The 27,843-nt window shown below is 36.0% G+C and overlaps 1 long non-coding RNA gene and 1 pseudogene across 1 annotated transcript in view; both read left to right on the top strand.

Annotated features, from left to right (window-relative positions):
* The window catches only part of LOC150020899 (uncharacterized), a 324,472-nt gene that overhangs the window by 35,533 nt on the left and 261,096 nt on the right, over positions 1–27,843 (top strand). The gene's annotated exons all lie outside the window — the stretch shown is intronic.
* LOC150020900 (heterogeneous nuclear ribonucleoprotein K-like) lies at positions 20,600–22,702 on the top strand (annotated as a pseudogene).

Raw genomic sequence — 27,843 nt, 5'->3', positions numbered from 1 at the left:
GGTACTTTGCTGCCTATAAAATCTCTCTTGCAATTGTTCCTTGAAGTCTAATGAGTCCATCATTATCATCATTCTTTAAAATTAAAGCCAAGACTCAAGAGGGCTATTGTGGGAGACATATTTTCCTGGTGAGAGAAGCCAGGGTTCTGGTATATATGACTATAGGTCAGATTAAGTTTAGCTGCTTTTTTGGAAAGTAGACTTGTTCTGTGAGAAAGGAATAAAAAATCGGCAACTTTTATTGGCAGTAAGGGCAGGAAGAGCTTGACATGGAGCTTGGATCCTAGCGGACTAATTAGTGTGATTCCTTCATGAGGATGCGTCTGGAATGACAGGATATCTGATGGTGGATGTGTATGAGTGCACAACTGTGGTGACACCAAGACGGCATGGCAAAATCAGGGACTTGGAGGCACTGAAGCTCCATTTCACTATCGTCACAGTTTGTTCTTGGATTGACACTGGATTTTACCAAATATTTTCAAAGAAAAATGAGAGGGCTACTTCATTACAGTGCTTGGATACAGCAATAGGAGTAGAGGTGGGAAAATGGCATAAACAGATCCAAACATATTGCCTAAGATGTGGGGTAAAAAAAAGACATCACAGTGACTGAAAAATACATATTTTAAATTGAGGTGTTTGGGTTTTAAATTTTTCATAGAGACACAAAATGGCTAGAATGGTAATTATTACTTTTTTTGTAGTAAAAATAACCTAAAATTGTTGCTCGATTTTGTTGCACACTTTCCTACTACAAAATCATTGCCAGGTAGCAAACATTTGTTGCAACCTGTTCTCAGATTCACTGATGGAATGGCACTCATGTGCAAAAACTTAATTAAAAATGATTTTTAAATAAAACCGTTCATTCTATTAAGATGTAGAAAGTAAAATTAGGTTGATAAAATTGAATTACATTTTAAATTAAAAGATTTTAATTTTCTTTCAGGTGCTTTAACTTGTGAACTCAAACTTGTAATTATTTCATCAGAAATTTTAAGTACCATGCAGGTGGTGGCTTTTCTTTTTAAACTCTTTTTAGAATATCTTTATTATAACATATTATGTAAAAGTTCACATACTAAACTCTTTACTGGCAGAGTTTTCACAACTGCACACACATGTGTAATCAGGGCCCAGATAAAAAGAGAATATCACTGTCATCCCTGAACCAACTTTTCCCTGTTCTCCACGCTGCTACCATTCACATCTGATTTCCCCAAACATAATCACCACCTGGGCTTCTAACAGCATTGATTAGTGTTGCTTATTTTTAATATAAATAAAATTATATAATATGTACTTTTGAGCGCCTGGTCTCTTTATCTCAATATTGTGTGTGAAACTTTTTCTTTTTTTGTTGCATATACTGTACTGTACTTGTAGATCATTCATTATCATTACTTCCAAGTAATGAGTACATATATAATAATTTCCATTGAGTATAGAATTTATTTAATCCATTTTACTATTTATGAGTGTTTGAATAGTTTCACATTTGGGACTATTTTAATTTGTGCTGTTATAAATATTCTAGTTCCTGTCTTTAGGAAAACATGTATGCATTTCTTTTGTTATGTGCCTATAAGTAGAATTGTTTAGTCTTAGCTTATTCATATATTTAACTTTCGTAGATACTTCCAAATATTTCTCTTAAGGTATTTTACCAATAACATTTATTGTACCAATTCATATATTCTATAAATATCTTATGATTGTGGTTGGTTTATAGCTTTTTAAGGTAATTTGAGAATTATTTCCCTTTTTAAAATTTTAGCCTCTTTGGCACTTATGTGCTGGTTGCTAAGGTTGAGGTTTGTACTTACATGATGACTAATGAAGTTGAACATCTTTTCATATGTTTACCGACTATTTATATATCTCCTTTTGAGAAGTATCTCTGTGAGTATTTGTCATTTCTCATTTGCAACTTGTGTGCATTTTTCTTTATGTATTATGAATAAAAGTCTTTTTTATAGAATTTTTCTCCCATTTTGTGGCTGACAGTTTTACTCTCTAAATGATCTCAATTTATTTTTTAATACTATTTAAACATTTCTTCTTGCTGCCATTTTAGTTTTATTTTTAAAATTTTATTTTTCAATTATAGTTTGTATTCAATATTGTATTAGATTCATGTATGCAATCATATACTTTAAGAAGCAGTTCCCCTAATATTTTAAGTACCCACCTGGGACTGTACATAGCTGTTACAATATTATCAGCTGTATTTCCTATGATGTCCTTTACATCCCCATGACTGTTTCATGGCTACTGATTTGTACCTCTTAATCTCTTTACCTTTTTCACTGAACCCCCACAACGCTCCTGGAAATCATAATTCTGATCCTCCGTATCTATTAGTTTATTTCTATTTTGATTGTTGTTTATTTTGCTCCTTAGATTCAACATGTAAGTAAAATTATATAGTATTTGTCTTTCTCTATCTGACTTAGTTCACTTAGGATAATACCCACTAGGTCCATCCAGGCTATTGCAAATGGTCAGCTTTTATTTTATAATTTTATGGCCAAGTAAGATTCCATTGCATATGTGTACCACGGCATTTTTATCCATTTGCCTATTGATGAGCAGTGGGATTGCATCCATATCCTGGCTATAGTAAATAATTCTGCAATGAACATACGGATGCACATAGTCTTTCAAATTAGTGTTTTTGGTTTCTTCAGATATATACCCAGAAATGAAATTGCTGGGTCAAAAGGCTGCTACATTTTTAATTTTTATTACCTATTATAATACAATTATTAGTTCTTCAAGTGAAAATGTATGTTTTATAATTTTTGTTTCTATTTATGTCTATTTAAATATTTTGTGCCTAGTCAATGCTAAATAATACTGAAAATAAATTTAAAAAATGTGTGTATGGGGGATTCTACACTTAAAAAGGGGGATTCTACATTTAAAAAGTGAGCTCTCTGAAGACTGGTGCAGCCTACTGTGGAAAGCAGTATGGAGGTACTTCAAAAAATTAAAAATGGATCTGCTTTTTGATCTAGCAGTCCCACTTCTAGGAATATATCTGAAGAAACCCAAAACACTAATTTGAAAGAACATAAGCACCCCTATGTTTATTGCAGCATTATTTACAATTGCCAAGATAAAGAAACAGCTCATGTCCATCAGTAGATGGATGGGTAAAACTATGGGACATTTACACAAGGGAATAACAGTCATAAAAAAGAAGAAAAGCTTATCCTTTGCAACAGTATGGATGGACCTGGAGAACATTACGCTAAGTGAAATAAGCCAGTCAGAGAAAAACAAATACCATATGATTTCACTCATATGTGGAATCTAATGAACAACCTGAACTAACAAGGAAAAGAGAGACAGACTCATAGATAGAGAGCAGGATGACAGCTAAGGTGGTGGAGAGGGGAGGTTAGGGGGTAGAGGGATTGAGCAAAAAAGAGAAAGGACTCATGGACATGGACAAAAGTGTGGTGATTGCAGGGGGTAGGGGCATAAGGGGACTAAATAGCAATGAAACAATACAATAAAAAATGATTTAACTTAAAAAAAGTGAGTTCTCATCAATATTAACTACAGAAAGAAAAAAATACAGTAAATTATTTTCACATTTATACACTATATTGTCTGACTCAGATAAAATAGTAATTCTACCTAACGGTGTGATATAATTCTCTTTAAAATTTTTTATTATTGTTTTTCCCTTCAGAGTCATGAGACAGTATTGCATTAATTAAGGTTTTCTATGAAAGATAATGTGTGGCAGATTTGAAATTATTTAAGCTAGGAAATAATATGCTATCATGACTCATTTAATTTGTTTTTATGAATCTAATGGTGTAAAAGAGAGAAATATATTTTCTAAATCCAAAGATAATAATTCACTGTGAAGTACTTATTCCATGTCTTCAACTTTCTATGCACTGTGTCAACATGTGGTTGAAATAGCTTAAAACAATAAGAAACTCTGTTCTCATGAAGACTTGTCTCTGGTCAGATGGTAAAGATGACATAAGTGTTGCAATTTATAAAAAAGAAAAAAAAACATATTTTTGTCTTCCTTAATTGTGTTCTGACCTTGACATACTTAATAGAAATGTTACATTGCTTTGTTTTTAGGTAGAGTTCAATAATAGAGGAATGGATGTTTAAATCTATTGTTTGAATAACAATTATTTAAGTTATTGCAGCTTTCAGTTGTAGAAAAAAACAAGTAGCTTTTCAATAGTGAAGCTCAAACAACAATAAAGAATAGCTTCTCATAAAATATTTTATTTATTATGCCATTTTTAAAAAGATTATTCATAGGAAAATAGATATTAACTTTAATAACAACAGGAGTTATCTATGGAATAATAGGGAGCACTGGAAGGACTATACAAAGTAAAAATATATTTTTGCCACCCAAATATTAAATGAGCGATGAATTGTGTTTTCCTGCACTTTAAATTCTATTTATCTGAACAAATTCTATAAAAATATGATATTCTGCAATTCAAGGACAGATTATTATGTGTCCTTGGAATGGAAGGCAATATTTTACGGGAAACATTTTTTTACTGCTTAAGAATTGCATAAATCCCAGCTATCCATGAAAGAGCTATCGTGTTTTCTCTTTGCTTTTTCATTTTATGGGCTATTCTAGCTTATGGAGCTGCATACTATGTTTTATTTCTTTAAGCAAATGTTTACCCTTTCATTGCAAAACCTTCTGAAGAATGAATGGCTTTAATAAGATGAACGTTTCATTTAGAGGTACTTATACTGACAGTATAGAAAAATAGCAATTTTCCCTCTGATGTGTTCTCCTTTTAGTGACTATAGATGCTACTATTTGCTAAATAAAAACTAACTCATAAACTTCGTTTTGGTATTTTCTGTATTTCTTTTGTTTAAAAGGCAGGAATCCACAAAATTGATTTTATAATGAAATTCAACCTACAATTGTCTATGCATCATATGTAAATTAAGTTTAAATATCTTTTCTTCTTGAAAATCATTAGCTTGAATTGTGTTTTTGGTACAAATATAACTTTTAATACATAGGGAGTGATATGTAGTTTGACTAAGTTATTAATTTTGAAAAAAAAACGCTGTATATACAGATGGATAGCAACAACACTTGTGTTAAAATGTACTCCATAAGGAAATAAGAAATTAAAAAATGATGTAGTATAGTCAGAGACTATGAATTCTAGCCAATTCAAATTATTCTGTACTAGTTGTAATATTTTATATTATGATCACATTCTATTAGCTTGTCAGTTATGCTCATTAGTTTTTCTCTACCTACAAGAGATCCTGGGGCATATTAAGTGCCCAATATACAATTTTTGAATAAATCTTAAGCAATCTTATTGAAAAAAAAAAGGAATGAAATGGAAAGCAATGTTCAGTGCAACTACCTTATAATATAGCTGGTTCTCTGCCTTTAGAGGATTCGTTCATTACGTCTAAATAATCAAATTTATTTGTGTTGAGTTGGTCATAGTATTCTGTTACTTTCTTCTTTATCATTAAAGTGTTTTGTGATCCTGTTTTATTTCTGGTATTGGTAATTTTGTATCTTGTCTCTTTCTTTATCTATCAACCTTGCTTGAAGTTTGCCAATTGTTGATTTGTTCCAAGTACCAACTCTCATTTTCATTGATTTTCTTTATTGTTCTTTGTTTTCAAACTTCATTGATTTCTACTCTTAATTTCTTTCTTCTGCTTGCTTTTTTTTCTAGCTTATAAAAGTGGGAATTTAGATTATTGACTTGAGACTTTTCTTCTTATCTAATGTATTTATTTAGTACTGTAAGTTTTTATCTTAGCCCTGCTTTTGCTGTGTCCCTAACGTTTTGATTTAAGTTTTCATATTAATTCAGTTCAATGAATTTTTCAATTTATGTTGAAAATTGCTTTTTGAGCTATGAATTTTTAGAAATTTGTTTTCTGGTTTCTAACTTTAAAATTTTTTCCTGTTTTGTTTTTGTCATTGATTTCTGTTTTTATTTCATTGTGGCTGAGAAAAACACTGTATGATCTGAGTTCTTTTTATTTACTTATTTTATTTTTTATTACATCATTTAAAAATTGTTATTCTATTACAATTGTCCCAATTTCCACTCCCTGTGCCCTCCTTCACCCATCCCATCTCCTGTTACCACAGTCAGTTTCCACACTGTTGCGTTCTAATTGTTCATAGCAAGAGGAATAAAAAAATACACCACTAGTGCATTTCCCTAGAAGTGAAAGTCTTCTATAATGTTGTTTTGAATGCAATGCTCTTGAATATCCCTTTGACTCCAGGGACCTATTACAGAATACATCTTTTCTGTGTGCATGTGCATGTGTGTGTTATAAAAATTGATTTAAAGCATTATTTACATTTAATAATTAAAAATTATAATCAGTTGCAATTCATAGTTTATTTCTGAAGTTATTATATCTAAAGATACTAAAAAACCTGATGGTTATAAAGAGGCAATATTATCTCCCCTAATTCTCTTGGGTTAGAAACTACAACCTTTGTTTTCTTAGAACTGACCATAAGGGAAATAGCTTTTAATTTCAAACACCTACCATCTAGCATGTTGTCTCTCCTCTCACTGAAATATACAATGCCTTAGACATCCTAAAAGTTAACATTTGTGCTATACCTTAGACTTCCCACATGTATGTCATTTATTTACTTACTCAAAAGTAGAAGAAAGAATGAAAGTATACGGAATAACTATAAACCAAAGAACTGCTTTCCTAACTCATCAATTCTCAAGCCACTCACTTTTCTTCTAATGAGCAGAATTCTGTTCCCAAGTTAGGTTTCCTAGATGATACAGTTTATAAAGGAACACCTTTTAACCAAGATATTGACTGTTTCATGGGTGTTTCATAGCTTTGCTTGACCAAGAAAATCCTAATCATTAATTTGAAATGAAGACTTACAGTGTTGATTAGCATTGACTTAAACATAGGAAACAATTAAAATGTTTTTAAATTTTAATTTTTTTGATTTATTTATTGTTTTTAGATTACAGTTGTCCCACTTTTTCCCCCATTGCTCCTCCCCTACCCAGCCCACCCCTTCTCCCACAGTCAATCCCTACCCCATTGTCCATGTGCATGGGTCATTTATACCAGTTCCTTGACTAGACCTTTCCCCTTCTTAACCCCCTTCACTCCCTCCCCCTCCCCCCTGGTCATTGTTAGTCTGCTCCTTGTTTTCATGCCTCTGGTTCAGTTTTTCTCTTTTGTTTGTGTTGTTCATTAGATTCCTGTATTAGGTGATATAATATGATATTTGTTTTTCATTGCCTGACTTATTTCACTAAGCATAATTCTCTCTAGTTCTATCCATGTTGTCACAACTGGTAGGAGTTCCTTCTTTCTGCTGCATGGTATTCCATTATGTAAATATATCACAGTTTTTAAATCAATTCACCTACAGATGGGCACTTAGGCTGTTTCCAGCACTTGGCTATTGTAAATAGCGCTGTTATGAACATAGTGGAGCATAGCTTTTTTTTTGAACTGGTGTTTCAAGATTCTTAGTATATAATCCTAGCAATGAAATTGCTGGGTCAAAAGGCAGTTACATTTTTAGTTTTCTGAGGAAATTCCATACTGTTTTCCATAGTGGCTGCACCAGTCTGCATTCCCACCAACAGTGCAGTACGGTTCCCGTTTCTCCACATCCTCGCCAGCACTTGTTGTTGGTTGATTTGTTGATGATGGCCATTCTGACTGGTGTGAAGTGGTATGTCATTGTGGTTTTTATTTGCTTTCTCTGATGGCTAGTGATGTTGAGCATTCTTTCATATGCCTATGGATCCTCTGCATGTCCTCTTTGGAGAAGTGTTTGTTCAGGTCCTTTGCCCATTTTAATTGGTTTATCTGTCTCGGTGTTGAGTCGTATGAGTTCTTTATATATTTTGGAGTTCAATCCCTTGTCTGAGGTATCATTGGCAAATATGTTTTCCCATATGGTTGTTTCCATTTTCATCTTGCTGATATTTTCTTCTGCTGAGCAGAAACTCTTTAGTTTGATGTAGTCCTATTTGTTTATTCTTTCCTTTATTTCCCTTGACTTAGGAGATATATCAGTGAAAATATTGCTATGTGCGATATCTGAAATTTTCCTGCCTATGTTTTCTAGGACTTTTATGGTGCCATGGCTTACATTTAAGTCTTTGATCCATCTTGAGTTTATTCTGGTCTATGGTGTAAGCTGGTGGTCTAGTTTCATTTTTTTGCATGTACATGTCCAGTTCACCCAACACCATTTGTTGAAGAGGCTCTTTTCACTCCAATTTATGTTCCTTTACCTTTTGTCAAATATTAGTTGACCATATAAATCTGGGTTTATTTCTGGGCTCTCCATTCTGTTCCATTGACCTACATGTCTGTTCTTATGCCAGTACCAGACTGTTTTGATTACAGTGGCTTTGTAGTATGGTTTGACATCAGGTATTGTGATTCCTCTTACCATGTTCTTCTTCCTCAAGATTGCTATGGCTATTCAGGGTCATTTTTGGTTCCATATAAATTTTTGAAATATTTGTTCTAGGTCTGTGAAATATATCACTGGTATTTGAATCTATAAATTTATCAATCTATAAATTTCTGAGTACAGGTCTATTACCTCCTTGGTTAAGTTTACTCCTAGGAACTTTATTTTTCTTGTTGCTATAGTAAATGGTATTTTCTTTTTTATTTCTGTCTCTGATATTTTATTGTTGGTGTACAGAAATGCCTTAGATTTCTGTATATTTATTTTGTACCCTGCTATTTTGCCAGATTCACTTATTATATCGAATAATCTTTTAGTGGAGTTTATAGGATTTTCTAGGTATACTATCATGTCATCTGCATATAATGATAGTTTTACTTCCTCTTTCCCAATCTGGATGCCTTTTATTTCTTTTTCTTGTCTGATTGCTGTGGCTAGGACTTCCAACCCTATGTTGAATAGGAGTGGAGAGAGTGGACAACCTTGTCTAGTTCCTGAATTCAGGCAGAATGCTTTTAGTTTTTGTCCATTGAGTATGATGTTGGCCTCAGGCTTCTCATATATAGCCTTAATTATGTTAAGGTATGCTCCCTCTATTCCCATTTTGCTGAGTGTTTTCAACATAAATGGGTGTTGTACTTTATCAAATGCTTTTTCTGCATCTATTGATATGATCATGTGGTTTTTGTCTTTCATTTTGTTTAGGTGATGTATTATATTTATTGATATGCGAATATTAAACCATCCTTGCATCCCTGCAATGAAGCCCACTTGATCATGATGTATGATCTTTTTGATGTATTGCTGGATCCTGTTTGCCAAAATTTTATTGAGGATTTTAGCATCTATGTTCATCAGTGATATTGGCCTGTAGTTTTCTTTCTTTGTTGTGTCTTGACCTGGTTTTGGGATTAGAATAATACTGGCTTCATAGAAAGAGTTTGGGATTCTTCCCCCTTCTTGGATTTTTCGGAACAGTTTGAGGAGGATAGGAGTTAGTTCTTCCCTGAATGTTTTGTAGAATTCACCTGTGAAGCCATCCGGTCCAGGGTTTCTGTGTGCAGGGAGATTTTGGATTACTGTTTCAATTTCCTTCTTTGTTATTGGTCTGTTGAGACTTTCTACTTCTTCTTGATTCAGTTTTGTAAGGTTGTATGTTTCTAGAAATTTGTCCATTTCTTCTAGATTGCCAAATTTCTTGCCATTCAGTTGTCTGTAGTAATTTCTAACTATCATTTGTATTTCTGTGGTATCAGTCGTGATTTCTCCTCTTTCATTTCTGATTTTGTTTATTTGGGTCTTCTCTCTTTTTTTCTTGATTAGATTGGCTAGAGGCTTGTCGATTTTGTTTATTTTTTCGAAGAACCAGCTCCTAGTTTTGTTGATCTTTTGGATTGTTTGTTTAGTCTCTATGTCATTTAGTTCTGCCCTGATCTTGATTATTTCATTCCTTCTTCTTGCCCTAGGCTTTGTTTGTTGTTGTTGTTCTAGTTCTTGTAGCTTTATAGTTAGGTTTTTTATTTGAGATTCTTCTATCCTTTTCAGATATGCCTGTATTGCTATGACCTTCCCTCTCAGGACTGCCTTCGCTGTGTCCCACAGGTTTTTGGCTGTTGTGTGCTCATTATCATTAGTTTCTAGAAATTTCTCGATTTCTTTTTTGATGTCATTGTTAATCCATTCATTATTTAATAGCATGTTATTCAATTTCCATGAGTTTGGGTGTCTTTGATTTTTTTTCCCTGAGGTTGATTTCTAGTTTCAAGGCATTGTGATCTGAAAAGATGCTTGATATGATTTCAATTTTCTTGAATTTGTTGAGGCTTGTTTTGTGTCCTATCATGTGTTCTATCTTTGAAAATGTCCCTTTTGTATTTGAAAAGAATGTATATTTTGCTTCTTTGGGGTGGAAAGTTCTATATATATCAGTTAGGTCCATGTGGTTTAGTGTGTTGTTCAATGTCTGTATATCCTTGGTGTTTCTTTGCTTTGATGATCTGTCTATTGTTGATAATGGAGTGTTGAAGTCCCCTACTATGAGTGTGTTGTTGTTGATATCCTTTTTGTGGTCTTCTAGTATTTGCTTTATGTATTTGGGTGCTCCTATGTTGGGTGCATATATGTTTATCAAAGTCATATCTTCTTGATGGATTGTTCCTTTAAGTATTATGAAATGTCCTTCTTTGTCTCTTTTTATTGCCCTTGCTTTGAAATCCATTTTGTCTGATATGAGGACTGCTACCCCGGCTTTTTTTTCCAGTCCGTTTGCTTGGAATATTTTTTTATATCCCTTTACTTTCAGTCTGTGTAAATCTTTTGTTTTGAGGTGTGTTTCTTGTAGACAGCAAATATGTGGGTCCTGTTTTCTTATCCATTCTGTTACCCTATGTCTTTTAATTGGAGCATTTAATCCATTTATATTTAAGGTCATTATTGACATGTATTTATTCATTGCCCTTTGTACCTCTGTTCCTCTCCTCTCTTGTTCTTTTCTTCTTTTTTCTTAGAACACACCCTTTAGCATCTCTTGCAATGCTGGTTTGGTGGAGATGTATTCTTTCAGTCTTCCTTTGTCTGAGAAACTCCTTATTTCACCTTCTATTTTGAATGAGAGCCTTGCTGGGTAGAGTATTCTTGGTTGTAGGCCTTTGTTTTTCATTGCTTGAAATATTTTTGATCATTCCCTTCTGGCTTGTAATGTTTCTGTTGAAAAATCAGTTGATAGCCTTATCGGAGCTCCCTTGTATGTTATTTACTGTTTTTCTCTTGCTGCTTTTAGGATTCTCTCTTTGTCTTGAAATGTTGCCATTTTAATTATGATATGCCTTGGAGTGGGTTTTTGGCGGTTCCTCTTCATTGGAACTCTCTGTGCTTCCTGAACTTGTATAACTTTTTCTCTCGTCAGGTTCGTAAAATTTTCTGTCACTATTTCTCCTACCAGTTTTTCAATTCCATGCTCCTTGTCTTCTCCCTCTCTAATTCCGATGATCCTGATATTATTGCTTATCATGCTATCCTGTAATTCCCTTACATCTTGTTCATATTTTTTCAATCTTTTTTCATTTTGCTGTATTGTCTGGGAGTTTTTCTCTACATTATCTTCTAACTCACTAATCCGATCCTCTGCTTCGTTTAGTCTGCTTTTGACTGATTCTACTGTGTTTTTCAGTTCAGAGATTGAATTCTTCAATTCTTCCTGGTTCTTGCTAATAGTTTCCATGTCCTTTTTTATGCTGGTGTAGTTCTCTGCAAGTTCCCTGTAATTTTCTTGGAGCTGCTGGTAACTTCCTTGGAGTTTGTCATAGTTGTTTTTAAGGATGTCGAGTATATTGAGCTTCTTTACCACCATTGTTCTGAATTCCATGTCTGACATTTGGGCTATGTCTATTTCATCTATCTCTCTTTCTGAGGATTCCTCTTTTCTTTTCATTGAGGGGTTATTTTTGCATCTTACCATGTTGGATTCTTTTTGTTTTTATTTATTTATTTGGTTTTTTGGGGGAGATGGTCTGCTTTAACTTCCCTCGTTTGTGGTATGAGATTCTTTATGGTAGATCTGGGGGTTTCAGTGTTTCAGTCTCTTTGATATCCTGTGCCTGATGTTCTTGAGTTACCCTTTATGTCTTTTGTTTATGCTCTCTGGTTATATTTCAGATGTTCTTTGGTAGGATCTTCCTTCTGGCTAGTTGGTTGGGAGTCACTCTATCCACTTTGTCTTGAGTTCTTTTGTGGAGATGCTGTTAAAAACATAAACAGAGAGCCCAGGCAGGAGACCCACACCCTCAAAAAATATCCTCCACCCTCTATCCCGCTATTGTCAGCCAACAAGCCTGTATTAATATAAATGTAAAGAGATTAGAACTTTTATACTATAAGAAGAATAAATAAGAGTTGTTTTTGGGGAGGAAAAATATAATTTTTGATAGAGGGGGTGATAGATTAATAATAGTTGAGACTATGCAAGCCAGTAGGTAATATTTACATTGTATGTTAATAAAAATAGAAGAAAAGGATGGAAAAATGCATAACATAGTAAGAAAGTGGGATTGTATTGTATTGGGTTTATATAGTAATTATATTCTATTATTTAGAGTGATAGGGGGGCTAAGCTAGACACACAAACAAATAAACAACGATTGAAGAGAAAGGATGAGAAGGAGAGGTTATATGCAACACGTTTAAGATAAAGTTTGTTTTTCTTTTGGAAGGGAAAAAAAACTACAAAAAAAGAGGAAAGAAAGAAAAAAGAAAGAAAAAAGAAGAAAAATAAATAAATTAAAAAATAATTAAAAAAAATAAAATCCCAAGAAAAAAGAAGAAAGAAAAGAAGAAAGAAAGAAACAAAAGAAAGAATAAAGAAGAAAGAAAGAAAGAAGAAAGAGAGAAAAAAAAAGTGAAAAAAAAAAGGGATGTTTTTACTCCGTTTTAGCCTTGGTGTGTTGCCTTCTTTTTCTGTGTCCGCAGCTGGTCTAGTGTGGTGGTTCAGAGGTTCTTGTTTCTTGCAGCACTGGTGTGTGCCCGCGGTTGCCGCAATGGTGTGCGCCCACGGTTGCCGGCACAGCACGTTCCCTTGCTGCCCGCTGGAGCCAACTGAGGTGTCCTTGTGCGCATGCCCCTGCACGGGCAGAGTGGCCCGAGAGCTTGCCCCTCAATTGGCGCTTATTGTTGCCGGGCCAAGGTGTTTCTGCGTTTGAGCCAAGGTGTCCCCACGCGTCCTGTGCATGTGCAGGCGACCTGATAGCTTGCCCCATGATTGGCACCTATTGTCCCCAGGCTGAGGTGTTTTCACACTCACGTGCTCGTGCCCTTCGTCCCGCTGAGCCGAGCTCTGGGAGTTGGTCTCTCGCCTCTTAGGGCAGGGCCCGGGACACTTGTGCTCAGTGGAAGTGAGCGTCTGTGAGTCGCTGCCGCCCCCTGTTCCCCGTGCTGCAGCCACCCGCCTTCCCTCACCTGTCTGGGTGGGCACGAACAGAGCCTGTGCTAGTGGTCTGCTTTCCGGCCTGGGGCCCAGCGCGCACTGGAGCTGTCTAGGGGTGTCTGTGCACGGTCCTCTGCGTGTTCAGTGGGCCCTCCCTGTGCCCACTGGGGCACTGATCTTATGTCCGTTGGGGAGTGTCCAAGGGACACCTGGACTCACTGCCCCACACACCTGGGCCAGTGAATGAGAGCACTTCCCTATGCGCACCCCCGGGGCCCAACGGTAGGGTTGGGGAGTGGATGAGCGTGCCTCTGCGCCTGCGCTCCTCAAGAACGGCCTACCACCCCCAAACTCTCCTCCCCTCTCCACCGTCCACTAGAGAAAAATATAAAGGAGAATTATGTTCTCACATGCCTGGCAGCATGCTGTCTCCTGTCCTTCAGCGCCAATGCCACTTGGTCGAGTCCGTCTCTGCCAGCGGACAGAGATCCGCTCTCCTCCCGACTCCTCTCTGGGGCAGCCTGTGGTCGCCAAAAAGCCTTTGTGTACTTCCAGCCGCAGCTCGGGCAGCCGCCCCAGTCAGGAATCCCGTTTTGTCCCCTTTTCCTCCGCTATCCTCACTAAAGAGGTTGTTCCTAGATGGATTTTCTCTAATCCAGCAGTGCCATGGCTCGACTCCTGCCAGTGTCCAGCTGCTCACTGAGATGTTCTGTCTGCAATTAGCCCAAACTGCAGATGGGTCTCAGGAGCCTTAAAACACAGCATCCCCTCACTCCTCTGCCATCTTCTCTCCTATTCTATGTCTTTTGATTGGTGCATTTAATCCATTTACATTTAAGGTTATTATTGATATGTATTTATTTATTTACCTTTGTACCTGTATTTCTCTTCCTCTCTCTTTTTCTTCTTTTTAAAGCAGACCCTTTAGCATCTCTTGGAATGCTGGTTTGGTGGAGATGCATTCTTTTAGCCTTATTTTGTTTGGGAAACTCCTTATTTCACCTTCCATTTTGAAAGAGAGCCTTGACTGTAGAGCCTTGAAAGAGTAGTCTTGACTGTAGGCCTTTGTTATTCATCACTTGAAATATTTTTTGCCATTCCCTTCTGAGTTGTAGTGTTTCTGTTGAGAAATCAGCTGATAACCTTATTGGAGCTCCCCTTGTATGTTATTTGCTCTTTTGCTCTTGCTGCCTTTAGGATTCTCTCTTTGTCTTTGAATATTGCCATTTTAATAATGCTGTGCCTTGGAGTGGGCCTCCTTGGGTTCATCTTCATTGGGACCCTCTGTGTTTCCTGTACTCGTGAGACTTTTTTCTCCTCATGTTAGGAAAGTTTTCTGTCATTACTTTTTTCAATCAGGTTTTCTATCCTATGCTCCTCATCTTCCCCTCCTTCTGGTATCCCTATGATATGGATATTATTGCATTTCAATTTTTCATGAAGTTCTCTTAAACTTTATTCTTTTTCAGTCTTTTGTCATTTTGTTGCTGCATCTGGGAATTTTTTTTTTACGTTGTCCTCTAGCTCACTGATCTCATCTTCTGCTTCATTTTGCCCACTTTTGATTCCTTCTACTGTGTTCTTCAGCTCAAAAAATTGTATTATTCATTTCTTCCTGGCTCTTATTGATAGTCTCTATGTCCCTTTTCATGCTGGTGTAGTTCTCAGTAAGTTCCTTGTAGCTTCCCTGGAGTTCTTTGTAGTTCCCTGGAGTTTTTTGTATTTCCCCTGGAGTTTGTTGTTTTCTCTGAGTTTGTTGAGTGTATTGAATTTCTCATTACCATTATTTTGAATTCCATGTCTGATTGTTTGCTTGCCTCTATTTTATCTATCCCTCTTTTTGGGAATTTCTTTTTTTCTTTTGTTTGGGTGTTATTTCTCCTTCTCTCCATTTATGTGGCTCTTCTTATTGTTTCTTAGATTGACCTCCTTTTATTTTCTGCCTTTGTTGTATGACCTTCTTATATACAGCTGTTGAGCTGCTGCCTCTTGGAGTGGAGTAGTCTGCTTAAGAGATTTCTCCCATAGCACTGGGGATGATTCTGCACTGGGATGTAGTCTACTGGTTTCCCACCTCTTTCTCCAGAGACAGTGCCCAGAACTTTTACAAAGTGCCTCTAGTTCACTTCACTGACTTTGGCCTCAGCCAGGGGCAAGTGTACTCCCTCCTGCAGGACTGGGGCGGGCAGGCCATGGGCGAGCCATTTGTATGCCGGGGTGGATGGACTGGTTGCAGGCCATGGTGGGCTGATTGCAGACACTTCTGTGAGCTAAGCCAGAGGGGGTGGCTTGTTGCATGCCTGGGCGGTCGGATCGCAGGTGCTCCTGCATGCCAGAGTGGGCAGACTGCAGGCACTTTTCCTTTTTTATTTATTTTCTCATTAGATTAGCTAAAATAGTCTATATGTGTCCACTTTGAATATTTTAATTATTTTAATAATTGTACAACTTAATGCTCAAAACGTGTGAATAAAAGATCAAGCAAAGAAACAAAATAAAATTTATCCTAAAGCACTAAAACTTATGCTGTATAATGGTATAAAGCTTTTGCTATTAATCTGTTGATATTATATATATTGCAGGAATGACTATATTAATATCTAATAATGTAAAGTTTATAAAAAAGAAAACATCTAGAGGTAGATAGGACATAATGACGAAATTGTCAATTTACCAAGATAACAGAAATTCTAAATGTATGTGCACCAAACAAGAGAGCTGCAAAAATGTAAAGAAAATGTATAGAACTGAAAAAGAAACCCACAAATAGAAATTATTATTGTAGACTTCAACACTCCTCTCCCAACAATTAATAGAACAACTAAACATAAAATGGGCAAGGGTATAGAATCCCTTAAATTTATCATTAAGCAACAGTATCTAATCAACTCTTAAAGAGCAGCTCACCCAACAAGTAGAACACATATACTATTCAAGTGTCTGCCTGCAAAATACACATGCAAATTTTAAAAAGCTTCAAAGAACTCAGATCATACAGAGTGTTTTCCTCAACCACAGTGAAGTCAAAATAGAAATCAATAATAAAAATAAAGCAGGAAAAATTAAAAAACTTAGAAACTAGATTAGAAATTTCTAAAAATTTATAGTTCAAAGAACAATTTTAACACAAATTGAAGACTCTATTGACCTGAATTAATATGAAAACTTAACAAATCAAAATTTGAGGGACACAGCAAAAACAAGGCTAAGAGAAAAATGTATAACACCAAATGAATATATTAGATAAAAGGAAAAGTCTCAAATCAATAATCTAAATTTTATATATATATATATATCCCATTTCTCTCATAATATGTCTTACATTGAATTACTTTTTATATCTTTTTTGTGTTTAGTCTCATGATAACAATTTTTGTCTTTTAGTCCTAGTTACTTAAATGAGCAGGTTTATGGTTTAATGTTTTTTTCTGGTCTCTATGCTTCTGTAGCCACCATGTTGCCATGAATCTATTTTTCCTTTAAGTAAAGAATGGTATGGACTCATACTGATTGGGGAGTGGGAATCTTGCTCATAATCTTTATTAGTAGTGTGAACTTGAGCAGAGGTCTTTCTATGCCTGTTTCCTCATCTGTAAAAATAATAACATTATGACATTGTACAGTGAAAAAACTGTTTCAGAAAGCATTGAGTCAGTGCCCAGAACAAACAATATGCCATATAAGTGTAAGTTTCTTCCTTTCTATTTTCAGTAATTAAATAAATATATGTAAGTGAAACAGTACTTTTCTTGAATGTAAATGCTTTAGGTTAATAAATATATATTTTTTCATCACTTTACTACCCTTAAAACTCTTACACTAGAGGATTCCCTACATGTCTGTTTTGTTTTCCATTATCAGTTTCTTCAATTCATTCTCAGGTTCTGCTACTTCTTATAACAGCTTAATATCCAATTTACCTAAAATTTCTTCTCACTTGCCCTTTAATCTAGATAAGAAGATATGATTTAGAATTGATTAAATTCTATAATTATATATTTATATCTTCCAACCAAAGACTGTAATATTTGATAGAGTAAAAAGAACAAGGGATTTAAAGGATTAAAAATTCTACATACATTATGCTCACTATTTCATATAAAGATGAAACTGGACCTTGATTGACCAAAAAGTTCAGTCGTTATATCGTTCCTAAACTTTCTACCGCAGTAGGTATAAGAAAGGAGGGAGACTGTTTACAAAAGTAATGTTTTTACCCTGGCTGCTGTGGCTCAGTGGATTGAGCCTCGGCCTGTGAACCAAGTGTCGCTGGTTCGATTCCCAGTTAGGGCACTTGACTATGTTGCATGTCATGTCCCCAGTTGGGGGTGTGAGTGAGAGACAATCATACAGTGATGTTTCTAGTCCTCTCTTTCTCCTTTTCCCTCTCTCTAAAAATAAATAAATAAATAAACAAACCAACAAATAAATAAATAAATAAAATTTAAAAAAGTAATATTTTTAAACAATTGATATTGATACAAAAGTATTTTTTTAAATATTACAATTATAAATCTTTCCACACACAGGGTATATGTTTGTCTGTGCATAAACATGATAATTGAATGAACTGATTACACAAATAACAGATATTTTTTTCCCCATTAATGACAATCACTAAGACTTTATTGCCCAAGGACTGTTTTATAAGATTAAAAGATTTTTTTTCTCATAGTAAGAAGAAACAGACTAATACTTGGATAGCTGAAAGGCAGAACATCTTGTTACTTGCAGCTCCAAATAAGACAAAGCTATCAGGAAGGGTCACACGAAGAGTTGTGCCTGGGACAAGGTAATAGCAGCTGTAGCTATCGGAGGCGGCTTATTTATGTATGGCTAGGGGTGGGTGGGTGGGTTTAGCTAGGTTTCTCAGTCTTCCTCTAAGTGGGCTAATTTGAATGATTTCTTAGGCTCTTGGGCATAGAGACAGTTTCTAGTTGTTTGATACCTGGCATTGACATGATTAAGTGGCCTGGAGCTTGAGGGCCTGTTCAAGAGGTGGTTTGGTGTATACTTAATCAGGTGTTCAAGAAGGGTCCCTGACCTGCTTCTAGCCTCAAAATTCTCAAAACTGGGTCAAGACAGCATTTTCAAAACTATATTACAACAACCCATGTGGATCAGTAGCAGTGAATTAGTGCTCAGTGATTTGTTGTAGTTTCTTACAGAAAATGCCTTTCTGTTCATGATAATATTCAGTAGGGTTGACTATTATAAAAGACATTTATGGCATAATTATTTACCTATCTATTTATTGGTGCAGTTGTTTGGCTTTTGTATGGTAATACATTTTTTTATATAGTAATGACAGAATTGGTTTAATGCCTCCCCCCATTCCTAAGATCACCAGGGATATAGTAGTCACAGCTTTAATAGAAAACTTACCATAAGGAAAGCTTGTGATGAGGTCAAGCCTGCTTAGGAGGGCGTTAGAGTAAAATTTAAAGTAAAAGTATTTTATTTTTCCTTTTTAATTACTTTTTTACTTTCCAATTGTCATAATTCTTCTCGACTCTTTCTGAATAATGTTGTTTCTTCACTGGATAGCCTTCATCTGTGAAATTTTTGTGAAATGCTAACTTTGAATATCAAAACATCTTGTTTGCTTTTCTTATTTTATATTGAGAACTTGGGAAATAAATTTAAGTGAAAAGTTCTCCATGTTCCACTCCCTTATCTGTGAAATTAAAATAGCTACATTTTAAAAAAGATAGTCTGATGCTTTCAATTGTGTTTATGCACAAATCTGTTGATCACAGAGTAACTCCAAGGATGATATACAGTTGGTTGAAGTGCCTGCTAGAGTGCTCATGTCATTGGTGGTTGCAGGTATGGCTATTGAGTATTTCTATGTAGTTGATAGATTGATCTTGCATTTCACATGCAATACTTTTCAATTGTTAAGCCCATAAAGGCTTGCAATGGTTACTCATTGTTCAGTGATCTCATGCATAGTTGTTGTAAAGGCCAAAACTATTGATGTGGGCCAAAATTATCAGTGGCTTCCATAATGAAGATTCTTTTAGACAGTTCTGAAGTATATGTCATATAATTGGTAAAGGAAAGAGGATGGCCAAAAGAGATTCTAAGGAAATGTGGAGGATAGACGATAGTACTCTTTCTTTCTGCTAACCTATTTTCTTTTATTACTCTTTACCTTTCTACAACCTATTTCCTAATAAATGATGTTAATAATAATGGTGGTAAGTGTATTAACATAAATATTATGTAATGATATACAAATACATATTAGTTACCAGGTAGATTAAATGCAGAATATTATACAGAGATAGTCTCTATAGACTTCAGGAGAGGGAAAATTGATTTCTCTGAAGTGCTAGATAAATTAGATATTATACTAAAAAAAGTCTTTACTGTAGTATAGCAAATGTTCTTTATTCCTTTGTCCAAGGAATTAGATTTTTCTGATTTAAAGTCCATTACTGGGTACAGATACACTGGGGATCATGTCTGCTGAAAAAATAAGATGAGTTTATTAAAAATTTTGAGTCTATTAAAGGATTTTTCTGTAGTGTGCAGTGTTGGTGATTATAATACTTTATAGCTGAAATGCACAAAATATATATTACTGTTGTAAAATGCCTTGCATGAATATTAAGTAAAAACAGCCTAGATAAAGTGTAGATGTTACTAAATAAGATATGTAGGTTTAAATAAAGTTATTCCTATTGCAAGTAAAGATATATAAATCAAATTAGTCTTTAAATGTAATAAATATTTTTAAACACCCATATCTTTGGTTTTTGATTTTTAAAACTATATTAATTTTCAGTGATAACTGATATAATTCCTTTATTTTCATATAGGTCATGAATATTACCCTGTGATTAAGTGACCTTCCCTGTAATATTGCAATGTTAATGAATAGGATTCTTTCCCATTAGGTTATAAATGTCCCTGGTTGCCTTAGTATGCATCATTTCTCAATATATTTATGTAATGATTCAATTAATATGCTGTTTAAATTAAGTAAAATTTTCCACTTTGCTATTCAGTAAAAGATCTTGAAGGGGAAAAAATCTAAGTTCTAAAATGACACTTAGTCATTTTAGGCTTTTCCCTTCCCCCAGCTAGTGAGTGAGCGAACGAAAGAGGAGGCGGGCGCTCCAGGCGAAAGTGCTGCGGATGCCATTATCCTGTTTCTCGGCTGCACCAACCTCGATGTCTTGCTTACGGTCCACTTGTTTACGTCGTATAGGCTACTGCAGCACTAGGGTGTCAGTTGGTCCCGCCCAGACACTTCAGTTCTTCTCTGCAAGGATATATAATAACTGATTGGTGTTCCATATAATTCAAGAAAATGGAAACTGAACAGCCAGAGGAAACATCCCCCAACACCAAAACCAATGGTGAATTTGGTAAACGCCCCGCAGAAGACATGGAAGAGGAACAAGCTTTTAAAAGATCTAGAAACACGGATGAGATGGTTGAATTACGCATTCTGCTTCAGAGCAAGAATGCTGGGGCAGTGATTGGAAAAGGAGGCAAGAATATTAAGGCTCTGCATACAGACTACAATGCCAGTGTTTCAGTCCCAGACAGCAGTGGCCCCGAGCGCATATTGAGTATCAGTGCTGATATTGAAACATTTGGAGAAATTCTGAAGAAAATCATCCCTACCTTGGAAGAGGGCCTGCAGTTGCCATCACCCACTGCAACCAGCCAGCTCCCGCTCGAATTTGATGCTGTGGAATGCTTAAATTACCAACACTATAAAGGAAGCGACTTTGCGAATTGAGGCTGTTGATTCATCCAAGTCTGGCAGGAGGAATTATTGGGGTCAAAGGTGCTAAAATCAAAGAACTTCGAGAGAACACTCAGACAACAATCAAGCTTTTCCAGGAATGCTGTCCTCATTCCACTGACAGAGTCGTTCTTATTGGAGGAAAACCTGATAGAGTTGTAGAGTGCATAAAGATCATTCTTGATCTCATATCATAGTCTCCCATCAAAGGACGTGCACAGCCTTATGATCCCAATTTTTACGATGAAACCTACGATTATGGTGGCTTTACAATAATGTAATGGTTTGGCTCAGTGGATTGAGCGTCGGCCTGCGAGCTAAGTGTCGCTAGTTCAATCTTCCAGTCAGGGCATATCAGAGAAGGAAAACTCTGACTCCAAAAAACCTCCGCTGCCTTGCGGCATACCTCTTCAGGGGAAAGGCTAAGGGAGTAAACCCCGACAGAAAATCCGGAGCCGGAGTCCCTAAGGCGGTTTGACGTTGCAGTCAACACCGGCAACTCCTGCAGCGCACCTGAAGCCAAGCTGTATTGACTCCGTCTTTCCCTTGGACCCTTCAGCTGCGAAGAGAGGGGGGGTCTGCTGCATGGGCAACAGCAGACCCTCCATATCACTCCGCCCAGGCTCTGTAGCTTCAGCTTCACTTGAGAGGACACTCCAGCGTCATCGCAAGATGTCGACTCAACACGGGAGGAGACAGATACCGTGTCACTCCCGAGTCAGACTGCACAGCCATTCTCGGCGGTGCAGATAGACTCTTAAGAAGCTACACCATCGTCTCTCGAGACGGACGGCTGCCGCCGCCGACGACAATGATGTTTGATGACTGCCGTGGACGTCCCGTGGGATTTCCCATGAGGGGAAGAGGTGGCTTTGACAGAATGCCTCCTGGTCAGGATGGGCGTCCAATGCTTCCATCCAGAAGAGATTATGACGACATGAGCCCTCGGTGAGGACCTCCTCCACCACCTCCTGGACGAGGTGGCCGGGGTGGTAGCAGAGCACGGAATCTTCCTCTTCCTCCACCACCACCACCTAGAGGAGGAGATCTAATGGCCTATGACAGAAGAGGAAGACCTGGAGATCATTACGATGGCATGGTTGGTTTCAGTGCTGATGAAACTTGGGACTCTGCTATAGATACGTGGAGCCCTTCAGAATGGCAGATGGCTTATGAGCCACAGGGTGGCTCTGGATATGATTATTCCTATGCAGGGGGTCGTGGCTCATATGGTGATCTCGGTGGACCTATTATTACTACACAAGTAACTATTCCCAAAGATTTGGCTGGATCTATTATTGGCAAAGGTGGTCAGAGGATTAAACAAATTCGTCATGAATCAGGAGCTTGAATCAAAATTGATGAGCCTTTAGAAGGGTCTGAAGATCGGATCATTACCATTACAGGAACACAGGACCAGATACAGAATGCACAGTATTTGCTGCAGAACAGTGTGAAGCAGTATTCTGGAAAGTTTTTCTAAGACTAGTGAAGAACTGAAGGAGTCCTGCATCTTTTATTTTTTTAATCTGCTTCTGTTTAAAAAGCCAACATTCCTCTGCTTCATAGGTGTTCTGCATTTGAGGTGTAGTGAAATCTTTGCTGTTCACCAGATGTAATGTTTTAGTTCCTTAAAAACAGGGTGGGGGGAGAGGGTGTGCAAAAACTAACATTGAAATTTTGAAACAGCAGCAGAGTGAGTGAATTTTAATTTTTGTTCATTGTTGGTGGTTAAAAAGGAAAATTCCCCCTGTGTAATTATTGTGAACACTTTGCTTTGTGGTCACTGTAACATTTGAGGGGGGTGGGACAGGGAAGAAAAGTAACAATAGTCCATATATCCCTGGCATCTATTCAGAGCAGTGTGCAGAATGTAATGGTCTTTTGTAAGAAACGTTTTATGATTTTTAAAATAAATTTAGTGAACCTATTTTTGGTCATCATTTTTTTTTTTTTAAAGATGGTCATTTTTCAAATGGCTGAATTCCCCAACCTACTCTCAACTTGAACACTAAGTTTGATTTTCAGCTCCTCTGTTGGGCTTGAATTTAGGCAAAAATACCTTGGCAAATTCAGTTCTGGTGATTTCTGGATGGTTTGAAAGTTCATATGTTGCTTGGGAAGAAACTCCATCATACACATTCGTGCTTATAATAGCAGGGGATTTTGTTTATTTGTTTTTTTGCAAATGCTTGCCCCTACTTTGCAACAGTTTTCTATGTTAGTAATTGTGAAGAACCAAGATGGAGCAGTACTAAAAAGTAATGGTATATATACCAGAAGCCTGATGACAGCAAGTTTTATTAATTGGAGTGAGATTTGGTCATGGAAGTAACTAATGCTAAATAAACTCTGATTATTTTTTATTAGGTACTGTCTCACCTATAGACTTAAACTGTCGGCCTGCCTAGTGTCTTAGTTAAACTTTGTAAAATATATTGTTTTTCCATTGTATGCAAATTGAAAGAAAAGGATGTACCATTTCTTTGTTGTATGTTGGGTTATGTAGGAAATGTTTGTGAACAATTCAAAAAAGAAATGAAAAAATAAAAAATAAAAATAAAAAAAATAAAATGACTACGTTTAGGAATATATTTCTCCTGATGTTTGCCCCCCAATTACTATAAAATTAGAAAAACAGTTGTCTTTCATCAAAGACATAAGTTTAGTGATATTACACCCTGGCTTGCCATTCTCATGGGAGTGGTTTAGATGAATAAGCCAGGTTTAATCTCTCTCTAGTTGTAGTTTCCTGACAAGAACTGTCGCTTCTTTATGAAAATTTGACAGAAAATATGCATTTGCCTCTTTTCACAGTCTTCTGGTATTTGAATATAATTATATTGAGTGTGGGTGTGCATGCTTGGTCAGAGTTGGGATAAAATTTATTAAAGTCTCACTAGACTTTAAATTCTCAAGGTCAGGTAGTCATTGCATTTCTCTGCATTGCATCTATCACCCGAACATGTAGTTTTCCCTTGAAGAAGTACCTAATAATCACTTGTTACTTGTTTTTTAATAGAAGCAGGTCACTCTTAACTTGGGGAAGCAGTGCCATAAACTGGAAATGACTGGCACTAAGATCTCCCAACCAAACCTGCAATATGTCAGTGTTTTCAAGGGTCAGGAAATGAGGTATCCTTGAACAGAAATCACATTGCTCCAACCCATTGAGACATTGATTTTGAGGTTTCCATAGCAGTTCAGTAAAGACTTAAAATGCTTGTAGCTTAAGATGCAATACTGTTCAGAGACAGAACATGACTGAGGATTTTCTTTCAATATGAAATCAGGCTACTAAAACCACAGCACACTAGGACTTTATGTTTTAGACAAAATAACTATTGCAGTCTGTGTGTTGAATTCACAATTTATTCTAAAAAGAAAAGTACCAAGTAGGTTAAATGATTAGCCATCATTTCTCAAGGAGGAAGATTTTCTTATATAGTAATATAGTATTTTAAAAGTTGAAATATTTGACGTGTGCTTCTGCATATAGATAAGAAAATGGAGTGATAAAGGCTTCTCTAAGTAGGTTATATAGACATAGATGTGTGCTAATAAATACATTATTTAAACTGCATCTGTATAGACATATGCTACCACTGTGAGCTATATTCTTCCTGCATGGAAATTCAAATTTTTTTCACTGCAATGTTCAACTATATGTGATTCCATAGGGGTATATATTGATGAAAGCTCTAAAGATGTGAAACATTACAAAATTAAATTTAAATCAAGTTAGTTACTTGGTATTTTCTACTGAATAAGCAGATAAGTGGTAATTCAATGTCTGAAGTTCAATACAATAAAAAGTAATAATATATCTTTAAAATAAACTCTATATAAGGTTATTCATCTTTTGCTCTTCTATTTTTGGTTATCAAGAACCTACAAGGCTAAATTAGAGCTGCATTTGTCTCCTGAGAATTGCCTTGTTAAGTCACTCTGGAATGTGTTCCAATATTTGAACTATAAAGATTGCTATAATAGTCATTTTGAGGGTGGTATAAAGCCTGTGTAATATAATGATCAAGATTAATGATCTTAAAAGGTAGAAATTTAAAAAATTCCCTTGTACACCATGCATCAGTAACATATTGACTTGTTTTTAATGTTACTCAGCATTTAAAATTCTATACCATTTTTTATGATGTTAAAAGAACAGAACACAATTTTGAGTGAACACAATACTTCCAATTTCAAGCTTAGCTAAATTATTTTAGAGCCATGAAAGCAGTGCATTACAATAGTGTATTTTCAAAACTCTCCACGAACTTTTTGCTGTCTCATTCTGGAATTACTTTTGTAATTGAAAAGCAAATACAAAGACAAATAAACAAAGCCAGTTGTGTGTGTGTGTGTGTGTGTGTGTGTTTGTAATGTGAAGCCAGATGTTTCCAAGGTTTAAACTATTTGAAGGAAACAGACCCTTGTCTATACCATCTTCCGGGATGCATTGGAATTGTTTAATGCAGTTTTTAGTAGTTCCCTGCATGCCAAAGTTTCACCTCAGTCTCAGCCTTTGTTGCATGACCTAAGTCCTTTCTTAGGGCACTGTGAGAAAGAACAGTTTTGCTCCTATGAAGTTGAAACATTAAAACCATACTGCACTTGGCTCAAACTGATTTCTCAGCTGCTATCACTATAAGTTTCTTGTTTACATGGTACACAATGAAATGGAATGGGATGTGGTTACTGTGGAGAATAGCATTGCTGCTGAAAAATTCAAGCATGTTAACACAAGGCATAACCAACACACTAAGTGTCCTTTATGCTCAAGTTTTAGCAAGATCACAAATGTGAGAACCAACATACAAAAGCTTGTCATTCAATTTTTTTGATGAGCATTTTAAAAATGTTATATACAAACATTTACTACTTAATGTTGCCTGATTAATTTTTCCTAATAGCCTTTGTCTTGTACTGCAGAGATACTTTGTAGTTTATAGAAAGGGCAAGCATTATGGAATCTGATAAACTTGTGTTCTAGTATGAGCTCTAGCACTTACTAGGTATTTGATACTACACAATTTACAAGGTCTCTAAACCTCTGTTTCTTATTTATAAAATGGAAAATGCTGTGCTATCTTACCCAGAAGACTGTGGAGAAGGCTAAACTAGATGAATATTGTAAATCTTCAATAGTGTTCTAGCACATAGCATTAATAAAGCATAGTATGACTCCCCTACAATTTCCATTTTACTCTTTCCTTAGGTAATATTTTTGCCCAGTTGAAAGGCCATAACTCACACCACAATTGCTTTAATTTATATTTATTTAACTGTAACGTGTTGTTTTCTCTTTTTCTGTATACTAGCTTTTGTTAGTTTTCTTTAATTGCATATTCATGATTTCTCCTATTTTTCTCTTCTTATAGGGCAGGTGTAAGGGAAAGCTTGTCACTGGGTCAATAATGGACAATGGGACTTTGGGAAACACCTTTTATTGGCAAAACATCCATCCCAGTTGACTCATTTTCAAGAGACAAAGAGTAAGGCCCCATTTTTGACACACAAAGAGTCAGTCATGTTTCTATGGACATAATAGTAAGCTGTTGGAAAAGAAAATTAGGAAAAACAATCTCATTTATAATAGCACCAAAAAGAATAAAATACTGAAGAGTAAAGTTAACTAAGAGAGAGACTTGTATGCTGAAAAATATAAAGCACTTCTGAAAGAAATTAAAGAAGAAACAAACAAATGGAAAGATATTCTGTGTTCATGGAGTGGAGGATTTTATATTGTTGTAATGTCCATACCATTCAGAGTGATCTACAGATTCAATGCAATCCATAAAAAAACCCAATGGAATTTTGTACAGAAAACAGAAAAAGCAATACTAAAATTCTTATGAAGCAACAAACGATTCAAAATAGGCAAAGTGATCTTGAGAAAGAAAAACAAAGCTAGAGGCATCATACTTGTTGACTTCACAGTTAATTCCAATAATAGTATATACTAGCAAGCAGACAGACATATGGACCAATGGGACAGAACCCAGAAATGAATTCCCACAAAGATAGTCAACTGACTCTTTTACAAGGGTGACAAGAATACACAATAGGGATAGCGTAGTCTCCTCAACAAAGGGGGCTATGAAAACTGGTTACCTGCATGCAGAAATATGGAATTGGACCCTGATCTTATGCTGTATGCAAATGTTCACTCAAAATGAATTATAAACTTAAACATTAACACATAAAACTATAAATATCCTAGAATAAAATATTGGAGAAAAGCTTTATGACTTTTATTTTGGCAATGATTTCATGGATAGGACACCGAAACAAAGGCAACAAAAGCAAAAAAAAAAAAAAAAAAAAGGAAGAAAAAGAAAAAGAAAAAAAATAAGAAGAAAAGGTAAGTGGGCTTACATTGGAAAAAATGACAACCTGAAGTCGTCGTCGGCAGCCGTCCGTCTCGAGAGACGATGGCGTAGCTTCTTGAGAGTCTATCTGCACCGCCGAGAATGGCTGTGCAGTCCGATTCGGGAGTGACAATCCCTGCCGCACTTGGTACAGGTGAAGGCAGATGGCTGTTGTTGCTGCTGCTGACGCTGCTTCCGCCTCGATCTTTTCTGGACCGCCTCATCGTTGCGCGCAGCCTCCGCGCGTGACGTACCTTGCCTGACCGCGAGCCTCCAGGCTAGGCGGTCGTCTGCTTGA

This window comes from Furipterus horrens, unplaced genomic scaffold, assembly GCF_987537825.1.
Source record: "Furipterus horrens unplaced genomic scaffold, mFurHor1.1.pri manual_scaffold_1, whole genome shotgun sequence".
Lineage (NCBI taxonomy): Eukaryota > Metazoa > Chordata > Mammalia > Chiroptera > Furipteridae > Furipterus > Furipterus horrens.
Note: the sequence above shows the minus strand (reverse complement) of the source record. Positions and strands in the feature narration are given on the sequence as shown.